The sequence below is a fragment of the Ovis aries genome, chromosome 7 (assembly GCF_016772045.2).
Source record: "Ovis aries strain OAR_USU_Benz2616 breed Rambouillet chromosome 7, ARS-UI_Ramb_v3.0, whole genome shotgun sequence".
NCBI lineage: Eukaryota > Metazoa > Chordata > Mammalia > Artiodactyla > Bovidae > Ovis > Ovis aries.
This window is the reverse complement of record NC_056060.1, coordinates 66,071,492-66,085,880: the sequence shown is the minus strand read 5'-3', so window position 1 is coordinate 66,085,880 and position 14,389 is coordinate 66,071,492. Positions and strand designations below refer to the sequence as shown.

Here is a 14,389-nt window from a genome sequence, read left to right as displayed (position 1 = left end):
ACTGAATATAGTTTCCTGCACTATACAGTAGGACCTTGTTGTTCATCCATTCCCTATATATCAGTTCATATCTTCTAATCCCAAACTCCCAATCAAACCCTCTCCTAGCCCCTCCCGTGTGTCTGTGTGTGTCTGTCTGCGTGTGTGTGTGTGTGTGTGTGTGTGTGTGTGTGACTCTTTGTGACCCCATGGACTGTAGCCCTCCAGGCTCCTCTGTCCATGGGATTCTCCAGGCAAGAATACTGGACTGGGCTGCCATTCCCTTCTCCAGAGGATCTTTCCAATCCAGGGATTAAACCTGGGTCTCCCACACTGCAGGCAGATTCTTTACCCTCTGAGCCACTAGGGAAGTCCCTCCTCCTTGGCAACCACCAATCTATTCTCTACGTCCCTGATTCTGTTTCTGTTTCACAGATAGGTTCGTTTGTGTCATATTTCAGATTCCACATGCAAGCTACTTCACTTAGTGACAGCCTCTAGTTGCATCCATGTTGCTGCAAATGGCATTAATGCACCCTTTTTTATGGCTGAGCCGTTCTCTACTGCATGTATGCACCACATCTTCTTTACCCATTCTTCTGTTGGTGGACATTTAGATAGTTTCCATGTCCAAGCTATTGTGAATACTGCTGCTGTGAGCATACAGGTGCATCTATCTTTTTGAATTATAAGTTTGCCTGGATATATGCCCAGAAGTGGGACTGCTGGGTCATACGGTAATCGTATTTTCAGTTTTCTGAGGAAACTCCATATTGTTTTCCACAGTGCCTGCAGTAACTTACATTCCCACCAACAGTCTAAGAGGATTTCCTTTCCTCTAGAAATTTTTTAATAATTATATAAAATATATACATGGTTCCAAAGTCAAGTATAAAGCAAAAGAGAAATCCAGAGCATAAACTGTACCCCTGTGTTCTTCTTAGGCCTCCCTCATGGCTCAGATGGTAAAGAATCTGCCTGCAATGCAGGAGACTTGGGTTCGATCCCTGAGTCAGGAACATCCCCTGGAGAAGGAAATTGCAACCCACTCTAGTATTCTTGCCTGGAGAATCCCACGGACAGAGAAGTCTAACGGCCTGCAGTCCATGGGGTCACAAAGAGTAGGACACAACTGAGCTGCTTGCTCTGACCCATAGATTGCTCTTCTACACTATATTCCTCTCCATCATAGGAAACTGTCATTTTTTAGATTTCATTCAATACTCCCCTAAACATGAGATCTCTACACACACACACACACACACACACACACACACACTTACCTCCCTCTTTCTCAGTATATGATTTCATCTTGGAAACACTTCTATCCACCTTGCTTTCCCTTTTTAACTGTTTCAGAACAAACCTAGTTCGCAACTAGATGAAGAGTGAGACAGGTAAAAACAGTTAAAAAAATAATAATTTTGAGGTGGGGGATGGAAATCGTCACTAATGGAAAAAAGGTTTAAAAAAAAAAAAACTCCACTCAAAATGTACTCAATAAATAAATAAACCAAAACACAGGAAGAAATTTAATAATGTGGGGAGGAAAAACATGAATTCACACCAGATGGTATTAGTCTGACAAAGATTTTTAAATTTGATCATGTTGAAGCTGTCAGAGTGATAAAGGAATCTTTTTACAAAATAGCAAAAAGGTTATAAAACAAAAACTGAGACAAATGAAACAGGCAGGTGTATATGAAAAAGCAACTCCAAATCTAAGAAATGAAAATTGTAAATACTGCCATGTAGGCTCAATAGACAGAATAAACTCTAGACCAGACAGAAGCAGAAGAAAAACATAAATTGCTGCCCTAGTATTAGGCACAGAAAAATAAAGAGGAAAAAAACTGAAAGAATAATTGAAATACACAGCGGATAAACTAACAGACTCCAACACAGGTCAACCAAAAGAGAAGAAACTTGAAAATAATAGGAGTTATTAATACATTTAAAGAGCTGAGAATGTTCCAAAACTGAAGAAAGATCTGGTTCCTCAGACTGTATGTATACTCCGAAATAGGTCTACACTCACAGGGCACTACAATAAAACCATAAAACGTCAAGCACAGACAGCTCCAATTTTAGGAAAATAACTAACCAGACTACTTCACAACAAATGTCCTTAATAACTGCAGAAAACCACAGGCAAACAATGGCACCACTGAAATGTTTACAAATCTTTAACTTCATACGGGGGTTGGGGGAGAGTGAAGACTTCAAAGTTTACTAGACAACCATCAATACCTTAATGTTCTTACATAATATTTACCTATGACTCTAAAAGCAAGGTGCGGACAGCACATAATACTAATAACTCAAATATTTATTTCAAAAGTATCTACTTAATTGACATATTTTACTACTTAAAAAAAAACTGAAATGAAAAGCAGTAGAATTTTGGAGAAAATACAGCAGCAGCACAAAAGGGAAAAAAGAATCAACTCAAGAACGAATTATGAAATGTAACATTAAATTTCCTAAGACAACATGTAAGAATATCTTTATATCCTTGAGGTAGAAAAGGATTTCTTAAACAAGACATAAACTATAAAACACAAATCCTGAGAAATTCTACTAAATTAACAGGTTTAACTTCCATTAACAAAGAAACCATAAGAGAATGAAAAACACAAACCACAAAGTGGGAAAAGACATTTGCGATATGTGATAAGCAAAAAATTAGTATTCTGAACATAAAAGAACTCCTATCAAACAGAAAAACAAGGACTTCCCTAAGTTCAGTTCAGTTCAGTCACTCAGTCGTGTCCGACTCTTTGCGACCTCATGGACCGCAGCACACCAGGCCTCCCTGTCCATCACCAACTCCTGGAGTTTACCCAAACTCATGTCCATGGAGTCGGTGATACCATCCAACCATCTCATCCTCTGTTGTCCCCTTCTCCTCCTGCCCTCAATCTTTCACAGCATCAGGGTATTTTCAAATGAGTCAACTCTTCGCATCACGTGGCCAAAGTGTTGGAGTTTCAGCTTCAACATCAGTCCTTCCAATGAACACCCAGGACTGACCTCATTTAGGATGGACTGGTTGGATCTCCTTGCAGTCCAAGGGACTCTTAAGAGTCTTCTCCAACACCACAGTTCAAAAGCATCAATTCTTTGGTGCTCAGCTTTCTTTATAGTCCAACTCTCACATCCATACATGACTACTGGAAAAATCATAGCCTTGACAGACAGACCTTTGTTGGCAAAGTAATGTCTCTGCTTTTGACAGAGCAAACATTTTTGCTGTTTAGGTTGGTCATAACTTTTCTTCCAAGGAGTAAGCGTCTTTTAAGTTCATGGCTCCAATCACCATCTGCAGTGATTCTGGAGCCCCCCAAAATAAAGTCTGACACTGTCTCCACTGTTTCCCCATCTATTTCCCTGAAGTGACGGGACCGGATGCCATGATCTTAGATTTCTGAATGTTGAGCTTTAAGCCAGCTTTTTCACTATTCTCTCACTTTCATCAAGAGGCTCTTTAATTCTTCACTTTCTGCCATAAGGGTGGTATCATCTGCATATCTGAGGTTATTGATATTTCTCCCGCCAATCTTGATTCCAGCTTGTGCTTCTTCCAGCCCAGCGTTTCTCATAATGTACTCTGCATAGAAGTTAAATAAGCAGGGTGACAATATACAGCCTTGACGTACTCCTTTTCCTATTTGGAACCAGTCTGTTGTTCCATGTCCAGTTTTAACTGTTGCTTCCTGACCTGCATACAGATTTCTCAAGAGGCAGGTCAGGTGGTCTGGTATGCCCATCTCTTTCAGAATTTTCCACAGTTTATTATGATCCACACAGTCAAAGGCTTTGGCATAGTCAATAAAGCAGAAGTAGATGTTTTTCTGGAACTCTCTTGCTTTTTTGATGATCCAGAGGATGTTGGCAATCTGATCTCTGGTTCCTCTGCCTTTTCTAAAGCCGAACATGTGGAAGTTCACGGTTCGCATATTGCTGAATCCTCACTTGGAGAATTTTGAGCATTACTATGGTAGCAGATACTGCTGTTGCTGCTGCTGCTAAGTAGCTTCAGTCGCGTCCGACTCTGTGAGACCCCAGAGACGGCAGCCCACCAGGCTCCCCCGTCCCTGGGATTCTCCAGGCAAGAATACTGGAGTGGGTTGCCATTTCCTTCTCCAATTCATCAAAGTGAAGTCGTTCAGTCGTGTCCGACTCCTAGTGACCCCATGGACTGCAGCCTTTCAGGCTCCTCCGTCCATGGGATTTTCCAGGCCAGAGTACTGGAGTGGGTTGCCACTGCCTTCTCCGGTAGCAGGTGAGATGAGTGCAATTCTGCGGTACTTTGAGCATTCTTTGGCATTGCCTTTCTTTGGAATTGGAATGAAAACTGACCTTTTCCAGTCCTGTAACCACTGCTGAGTTTTCCAAATTTGCTGGCATATTGAGTGCAGCACTTTCACAGCATCATCTTTTAGGATTTGAAATAGCTCAACTGAAATTCCATCACCTTCACTAGCTTGGTTCGCAGTGATGCTTCCTAAGGCCCACTTGACTTCACATTCCAGGACGTCTGGCTCTAGGTGAAGGATCACACCATCGTGATTATTGGGTCAGGAAGATCTTTTTTGTACAGTTCTTCTGTGTATTCTTGTCACCTTTTCTTAATATCGTCTGCTTCTGTTAGGTCCATACCATTTCTGTCCTTTATTGTGCCCATCTGCATGAAATGTTCCCTTGGTATCTCTGATTTTCTTGAAGAGATCTCTAGTTGTTCCCATTCTGTTGTTTTCCCCTATTTCTCTGCAGTGATCACTGAGGAAGGCTTTCTTACCTCTCCTTGCTATCCTTTGGAACTCTGCATTCAAATGGGTGTATCTTTCCGTTTCTCCTTTGCTTTTCACTTCTCTTCTTTTTACAGCTATTTGTAAGGCCTCCTCAGACAGCCATTTTGCTTTTTGACATTTATTTTTCTTGGGGATGGTCTTGATCTCTGTCTCCTGTACAATGTCTCAAACCTCCGCCCACAGTTTATCAGGCACTCTGTCAGATCTAGTCCCTTAAATCTATTTCTCACTTCCACTGTATAATCGTAAGGGATTTGATTTAGGTCATCCTGAATGGTCTAGTGGTTTTCCCTACTTTCTTCAATTTCAGTATGAATTTGGCATTAAGGAGTTCATGATCTGAACCACAGTCAGCTCCTGGTCTTGTTTTTGATGACTGTATAGACCTAGTGGGCAGGACTCTGCCTGCCAATGCAGGGGACAAAGGTTCAGTCCCTGGACTGAGCAGATCCACATGCCACAGAGCAGCTAAGCCTGCGCACCTCAGCTGCCGCGCCCTCACTCTGGAGCTGTGAGCCGCAATGAGAGAGACCACCGCAAGGAGCAGCCAACACTCCTCAACCAAGAGTCAGCCCCGCTCCCCACACATGCACAGCAACGGAGACCCAGCACAACCAAAAACAAGTTACTTTTTAAAAAATAAAGAAAAAAAAAACCCAACAGTCATTTCTGAGAAAAGGAAACAAAAATGGCCAGCAAATTTTGCAAAATACATCTCCACTCTATAAGCAAAAATGCAAAACCCACAAGATATCAATTCATGCCCAACTGGCTGTCTAACTTTATTATTTACCATTATTATGTATGGTAGACCCTTAAACAACATGGGAGTGAAATGTAAGGGTCTGATTCACAGATTTTCTTCAATAGTAACTCCCTCAGTACTACACAACAGATGCCCAACCACAGTTTGAGAGGAACAGGGGCTATGGAGGGCCAATTATAAATTATAGGATGAATTCTGACTGCACAGAGGGTCAGCATCCCTAACCCCCCAAGATGTCAAGGGTCAACTATATAGGAAAGAATGTGGAGAATAAACTGGTACTACAATTATACTGGAAAACAACTCAGCACTACCTAAAGCTGAAAATGAACCTCTCCTACAATTTAGCAGTTCCACTTCAAGCAAGATATAAGGTCCAAAACAATTCATTCAAACTGCTACTCTCAACACATTAGTAGGTAACAAAAATCAACTTAGTAGGTCTTGATTAGCAATCATACTTTTAATGAAACAAACTAGCAACACATAGGCTTTTTCCCCCAAGAAACTTAGTTATATATGTATATATCTGATAATGTATTGAGTCTCATAATGTGCAAGTTATTTCTTATTTTAAGTAAAGAACAAAAAAAATTTTTTAAAACACCACTAGAGACAGTATAGATGCAAGTGCACCAACAGAGCCACACAAGGTATTCGTAACAGCACTGTTTATAATAGCAAAAGAAGACTGGAAACTACCCAAATGCCCATCAACAGATAATCAATCAAAAAATGTACACACAGTGAAATTCCATGCAGAAGTGAAAGTGAATGAATCAAAGTTATATACAACATGGAAGAAAAATATTAGGACAATAAAGTTGAAGCGAAAAAGGAAGTTGCAAATAAACTCATACAGAAGGATCCCATTTATAGTGTTTAGAAAGAAAAAAAAAAATACAAAAAAGGATTATACACCACAGTAACTGAAACTATACCCAGAAATGAAAACACCAAATTATATGAGAAGCTTGAGAAATTCACTTCACAGAAATCATGTTCAGCCACCTGAGACATCCAGGTTACAAAAATTATGTAAAATAATTATAGAACACATTTCAAGTAAACATGATTTCCCAATAAAGTAAACAAGTACAATCCAGAAGCACATAAATTCAACTTGTGCGTGGACTTTTAAAATTTAAGGAAACAAGTGTTCAACAACACAGCATTCAGAACATTGGGGAGCTTTCAATGTAGCTTGTTCAAATTTATTTCAAAGATAAATAGATCTAGACTTATGCAATCACTAAATAATTTATATACATATTTCACTTAGAAAACTTACATTACTGATCAATAAGATTAACTGGTACTAAGCAGAGAAGTATTTTTGCTGAAATTTAAATTTTAAATTTTATTAAATTTTATTTTCCATCCCACTCCCAAGAGTCAACTTGAAACCCTTATTCTTGAAGTCTCACTTTATATGGCATTCCATGTAAATCAACTAGTCGTGCTAATGGAGGAGGACGATGGCACCAATGACAAGGAAAGCAGAAGGCTCAGTGAGCCCAATCATTTGCAAACACCAGACAACTGATTCACTCATTTTCAATGCATGAAGCAGGCCACCAAGAGCAAGTGCTCTAGGACAGCCTAGAGGGATAGGGTGGGGAGGGAGGCTGAATAGGGAGTTCAGGATGGGGGGAACACATGTTTACCTATGGCCGATTCATGGATGTATGGCAAAAAAGAACCGTCACAGTATTGTATTTATCCTCCAATTAAAATAAATTAATTTTTTAAATTAAATCTAGCAAGCAGTACCTAAGTACCAAGAATACAGTTTGCAGTGGTGAACAAGACAAAGTGTCTGCCTCATAATGCTTATATTCTTACAGGTGAAACAGATATCAAACAAATAAATAAGCATAAATTATCAGTTCAGTTCAGTTGCTCAGTCGTGTCCAACTCTTTGCGACCCCATGAACCGCAGCACACCGGGCCTTCCTGTCCATCACCAACTCCCAGAGCCTACTCAAACTCATGTCCATCAAGTCGGTGATGGCATCCAACCATCTCATCCTATATCGTCCCCTTCTCCTGTCTTCAATCTTTCCCAGCATCAGGGTCAAATGAGTCAGTTCTTCACATCAGGTGGCCAAAGTATTGGAGTTTCAGCTTCAGCATCAGTCTTTCCAATGAATATTCACAACTGATTCCCTTTAGGGTTGACTGGTTTGATCTCCTTGCAGTCCAAGGGACTCTCAAGAGTCTTCTCCAACACCACAGTTCAAAAGCATCAATTCTTGGGCACTCAGCTTTCATTATAGTCCAACTCTCACATCCACACATGACTACTGGAAAAACCATAGCTTTGACTAGATGGACTTTTGTTGGCAAAGTAATGTCTCTGCTCTTTAATATGCTGTCTAGGTTGGTTACAGCTTTATGATGTTAGGTAATAACTGATAATGCAATGAAGAAAAATACAAAGCTCAGATGAAGAGGACATGCATTTTGGTGATCAGGGTTGGCCTTTCCGAAATAACCACTGAGCAATGCCTACAAGATCACATGGAAGTAGCGTATAATGCACATACATAGGAATTAAGACTGAAAATTTTCTTATAAATTAAAAAGATCATAGTCTACCTACTGCTTTCTATATAAAATATTTTATAGCATTTGGTTTTAAGTAGCTTTTACTATTTTCTCCCCTTGGAAAACTTTAGGACCTCAAATTTAAGTCACTAACTTTCAGAGTTAATCCTCTAGCTCCAGGGGAAAGAAATCTTTATAACCTTAATCCAACTTTATAATACCTACCAACAGACAACAGCACATGAACAGCACTTCTTTTTTTTCAAGAAAACATTCTTATAAAACAGCTCAATGGATGAGAATGGGCTCTAGAGTCAGAATATCTAGTTCAAATTCAGGTTCCTCCTTTTCTTTGCTCTGTGTCTTTGGACAAATTATTTAACCTGCCTCCATTGTTTCCATCAAATACCATCTCTCTCATAAGGCTGTGGAGAGGATTCAATATGATATTATACATAAAGTATTTACAAAGTCTTAAACAGCAAATAAGCACTCTAGTGTTAGCTATCACTTATGTAGCAACTACTAAGATAAAATAAGCAAGGCAAATGAGTCTCAGGCAGGTAAATCTACATATACAGTAAGTGGTTTTAAGAAGCAAAGCCAAATTCAAACCCAAGTTCTTCAGACTCCCTAGCACCCACACTTTATCCACTTATACCACATATTACACAATTAAAGAACTGTGCAATAAGAAACTTGCATAGAAGATTAGAATTAATAAGGTCTAAGACCTACAGGTCTCCCAGTTACTACTGACTTTCAGACCAGACTGTTTCCTTGGCAACTTAAGTGACTCATGTATAAGAATAAATAATAATCATCACACATTTTCCAGTGAGAATGTAGCACATCATCAAGGCTCTTGATAGACAATGTAATTACTAAAAATCATTCAAGTTCTCATAACTAACTGCAGATGTCACTGGGAATCAAAATAAAGAAATGTGGATAAATGACATTTTCTACTAGTAAATGGTAGACAGCTAGTGTCCTGTGAGAACTACTCAATATAGAAGCTATCTTAAAGGACCTCTCACTGAATTAAATGACATTTGTCCCCTTGGTTAAAAATACAGGGGCTGGTGTCTACAGAAAGCTAAATGCTCTAGCTAACAACCTACTCACTTATATATTTTATTTCTGTAAGTCAATTAAATGACTAACAAAGATCAAGCTTTCATTTCCACAAAACTAAGTTAAATCCTCTGGAAGACCGTAATAAGGATTGGAAAAACCCAGAATGGTTTTGAAGTTTGAAAGTTTCATTTTACTTTTTAAAGAAACAATACTAGAAATCATAGACAATGCTCTCAGGGTATGATGCATAGAAAAAAGATCAGGAGACCTCTACTCAAAGACAAGAGATTGATCCTAATAAAACGAGAGGCAAATAAAAGTACCTGCTTAAAGTTAAAACCAAGTGCGCAGATACCTTGAGTTCTTGCTTTAACCAACCTTTTAAATGACCTAACCAATGATCCTAATCACATGGGACAGGAAAGGTCTCCACAACAACTCCAACATCCCTTCCTCCATCAAGGTGTTCCCAAAGGTTCCCAGACATTTTTCTTGTGCTCTCTGTCTGTTCACAGGAAAGGAGCAAACTGAAAACCACATGTGTCCAAAAATGAGATATGCATCACAGTAAAAAAAAAAAAAAAAAAAAAAAACCTGCAGGAGATAAAAATTTTAATTCACTTGTAATAAACAAAACTTTTAAAAAATCTTTATTGAGATTATGTTATGTGCCAAGCACTGCCCTAAACCGCTGGTGTTGTTCATTGGTAAGTTGTGTCTGACTCTTTTGCAACCCCATAGACTGTAGCTCGCCAGGCTCCTCTGTTCATGGGATTTCCCAGGCAAAAACAGTGGAGTGGGCTACGATTTCCTTCGCCAGGGGATGTTCCCGAACCAGGGATTGAACCCATTTCTCCTGCACTGGCAGGCGGATTCTTTACCACCGAGCAATTCTTGGAATCCATCAATAAACAAAACAGACAAAAAGCCCTGTCATAGAGGTTACATTATAGTATGTCTGGGAGCAGAGAAAAGAGACAATAAGCAAAATCAACAAGCAAATTTTATAGCTTGTTGGAAAGTGACAATTGCTATGGAAAACAGAACAGGGATCACAAGCAGGGAAGTACAGCTTTAAGTAGGAAAGCAGACTTCTGAAAAACAATTCAAGAGCAGATATGAAGGAGACAAGTGAATGGGTCACAGAGATACCTCACAGAAAAAGTGATTCAAGGAGGGGGAACAACCAGCATAAAGTCCCTAAAACCCTGGGACAGGAGCCAAATATGCAGGAGGCAGAGTAGTCGCTATCTTGGAAGAGGTAAGGGGAGATGGGGAGAGTAGGATGATTCTGTAAGACCTTGTAGATCATAAGGACTTCAGATTTTCCGATGAATATGGGAAGTCACTGCAGAATTTTTGAAGAAAGAGGGATGATCTTGTTGCTCTGCTGAAAAAGACTGCAGAGAGCCAGGCCAGAAGCAGAGAAACCCATTAGGAGCTTAACTGCAGAAATCGAGACAAGAGAGAAGACTGGTTTAGACTAGCCTAGTGAGCAATAGAGGTGGTAAGAAGTGACTTGATTCTGGATATATTTTCAAGATAAGACTGAGCCAAGAATACCAAGTATGAGTAAGTCAGGGATGATTCCATTTTCTTTTCACTTGAATGTTGGACAGAGCTGCCATCTAGTAAGACAGATTACACTGCACCTTAGGCAGGTTTAAAGAGGAACATGGAATTTTAGTTTGCGTTTACTACTTCACATCCAAAAGGAAATTCAAAACAGGTTTTACAGAACACAGTGGGTAAGTCTGGGCTGGAGATATAAAAATGGAAGCCATCAGCATATAGGTATTTAAAGCCATGACGTTGGATGAGATCACCAGAGGAATATAGAAAGTCAAGTGAACCAAGAGTTGAGCACTTCAAGAGTGAGGACGAATCATAAAGACTAAATAAGGAGAGTAATTAGTAAGAAGAGAAACCCTAAAAGCAATACCCTGGAAGAAGGGGAGTATAAACAATTCATTTTGTGGTAAGTCCCATGTAGTATACAAATCACTTTGCTGAAACTTGACGTGAGGTTAAAGTTCTTAACTGTAGTAAAGTGATAGGTAATATACTAAAATCATAACTTTTTGAAAAGGAAGTGAAGTCTTCTTACACATTTCTTAGAAATAATAGATTTCCTAATAGAGTCATTACTGAAATTATTCTTAGTGCTGAAAGTATGGGCTTTCCAGGTGGCTCAGTGGTAAAGAATCTGCCTGCCAAGCAGGAGACTCGGGTTCGATCTCTGGGTCAGGAAGATCTCCTGGAGAAGGAAAAGGCAACCCACTCCACTATTCTTGCCTGGAGAATCCCATGGACAGAGGAACCTGGCAAGCTACAGTCCATGAGGTTACAAAAGAGTTGGGACAAGATTTGATACAACTTATTGACTAAATAACAAAAACTAAAAGTATACTATTTTACCTATTTTATCTTTTTAAGATAAAACCAATTAAAACCCTATACCACTTTAATAATTTTAAAAGCCTAAATGGCTGATGCTACAATGTATCTCAAAGACTGAGGGGTAGGGGGGGTGGGGGGGAGGACATTTAAAACACCAATTCAACAGCCTGGCATGCAAAACAGTTATAAACTGCCATTACTTTTCTCTTTCAAGAGCTCAGATACAGAAGGTTAAGTTAAATCAAACTCCTTAGTCATGATACTAACAATTTTCCCCCTTTCTGCTTAATTTTCTGTTTATAGGGGAAAAAAAGCTTCTATTCTTATCTAAACCAATGTTTTACCTGTACTTTGTAAATAAACTACATTTTTCAGATCAGAACACACAAAGTCATGTTCACAAATACTGAAAGCGGAAACAATGAAACTCAACCTTATTTATGCATGTTGTTCAGTCGCTAAGTCACGTCCCACTCTTTGCGACCACATGGACTGCAGCATGCCCGGCTTCCCTGTCCTTCACTAACCTCAGGTCCTTCATAAATGTCATACTGATTGCCATTTAATATCTAATTATTAGAATGTTCTCCCTACTAAAAGCAGATTAAAGTCTATAAACTCTAAGGAGGCTTGGAGTGACAGACTCAAGAAAACATCTGCATCAAGCAAAAGAGACTATGATATTAAAGGATACAGAAAAAAACTAAAGTGGAAACAAAATGGTAAATTAATGGCTCTTCATAATGTTGACCCTGATCCCATAAGAGTTATACAATACTCAATATTCTTTATAATTTTAAAGTGCTTAATATATTTAAGAAAAAATTTCATCAGGCTTTGTTATATTTTAAGTTTCAGTATGAATCTCAGAAAGGTAAACAGAATGCCTCACTCTTTAAGTGCATCTGATAGAAACAGTTACACTGCTAAAGGCTGCAAATTTAAAAGAGGCATTTCTAATTCAATGTTGGAGGCAAGGGGAAAGGGATGAATTAATGAATTTTCCTTAGAATCTACCAACAATAAACCCAGTTATTTCTTGTTATATCCTTAAAGAAGAGGAGGTGGGGGGTCAGAGATGGGGGGTGCCTTAATAACACATTAAATATTAAAGTATTTATAGCAAGGCATGTCTACTCAAAACAGATCAACTCAAGAGTACTCTGGTGTTATTCTTGGGACAATCATACCAGTCTCAGCAGCAACTAGTTCAGCCAAGCTGGAGACAGTGATACCATTCGCCAGCTAGGTGAGGTAGTGAAAAGAACCTAATTAACCAAGAATTCAAACTTTAAGAGAAGTCCTACACAATTTAGGGTGTTTAGTTCTTTCACCTCAAGATGTTTATCTTTAGCAGAAAATGGTTGTCTAAATTTCTCAAAGGTTTCCACAAAGCATCTCAAAAAACCCCACAACTCTGAACAGTTAACTTCCAACTGCAGCTTTTTAAGCAGTGCTTATTGAGATACCCGCTAAGGAATCCTCTCCTGGAATAGGCCCAACCATGAACTTAAGATTTCTCCTTCCTCCCAAAAGGAACAGCTAGTATTAAATAACCTATTCCTTCATCTAATCAGGGTGCAGCTTAGCTGAGGTTAGGATGCCGCTCCCCGGTACACACACGCTCCTTCACCACCGACGCGCGGGGCAGCACTGCCCACGTCTGATTACCGTACGACTTCTCTAGGCTGCAGGTTAGGTTTTCTGCCGAGGTCCCCGAAGCCAAAAATCTCCTTGCTGGATAACCAAAGAGGGCAGGGAGAATCCGTAAGGAAGACACACCCCTCGGGGAGAGGAAGAATAACTTCCCCCTTCTCCCGGGCGGTCCCCAGATTTTTCCAAACTCTCCCCTCACGCTGCTTTCCCATCCTCAACCGCCCCACTCCGGGGCCCGGGGACAAGCCCTGGTCGGCGGGAGGGGGCCTGAGCACGGACGAGGGCTGCTTCCCCAAGCACCCCGAGAGCCGCGAGGGCTGAAATTCCAGCATGGCGTAAGCGTGGCCCAGGGCCGCCGCCGGGGACGCGCTCCCTCCGTCCACCGGCCGAGGAGGCGGTAATCCGCCTTCCCTCCCGGGGGCCCTCACGCCTGGCTAAAAATAGGCTCCTCGGTCACCCCAGGGCCCTCGCCCGCCGACCTCGCCCTCGGGAGACGTCCTCGGAGGAGGCGCCGCGGCGGAACCGAGGTCGGGCCGGGGCGGCCCGGTGAGGCCGAGAGGCCCCTCGGAGCCCGCCCGCCGCGGCAGCCGGGCCCAAGCTGGAGCCCGGCGGCGGCGACGACCCGGCGCGCGAGGCCTACGCGGGGCGGCGGCGGGTGGTGCCGGGCCCCCGCGGCCGCGCCCCCCGCCCGGCGCGGCCCTCCCGTCGGCCCGGCGCCCCGCGGCCGGCGCAGCCCTCCCCCCTCCGCGGCCCCAGCGGTCGGAGCCCGGGCCCGGCGCGGCCTGCTCTGCCTTACCCTGTGCGGCCGGGAAAGGAGACCGGGAACACGCGGCGGCGCCGGCACTACAGCCCGGGCCGCCCGCGCCGAGTCGCCGCCGCCGCAGTTGCTCAGGTGCCGTCGCGCCGCCCGGCAGGAAACGGGCGGCTTCGGGGCGGGGCGGCCCCGGCACGTCCCGGCGTCTGGGCCCCGGCGGTGCCCGGAGACCGGCCCCTTAAAGGGACCGGCGTCGCCGCCTCGGCCCCCGCGCGCTCTCCCGCGCACTCGGGTAAGTCCCAGCGTCCGGCCGGCTCGGGATTCCAGGGCTTTTCTCCCGAGATAACGTCCCGCAGCCAGGTGGAGGGTGGGCGCGCGAGGCACAGCGGA

The 14,389-nt window shown here is 42.0% G+C and overlaps 1 protein-coding gene across 17 annotated transcripts in view; it reads right to left on the bottom strand.

Annotated features, from left to right (window-relative positions):
* Positions 1-14,168, bottom strand: part of KTN1 (kinectin 1) — a 105,668-nt gene extending 91,500 nt beyond the window's left edge. For 12 of the 17 annotated variants that reach the window (XM_015097084.3, XM_027971883.2, XM_027971885.2 and 9 more), the window contains exon 1: positions 14,042-14,168. The gene's annotated coding sequence lies outside the window, so the exon portion shown is untranslated. Of the gene's footprint in view, positions 1-13,260; positions 13,327-14,041 lie in introns of all 17 variants that reach the window. The other 5 variants (XM_042252558.1, XM_060418076.1, XM_060418083.1 and 2 more) reach the window with 1 other exon arrangement.
* Positions 14,169-14,389: the final 221 nt, after the last annotated feature.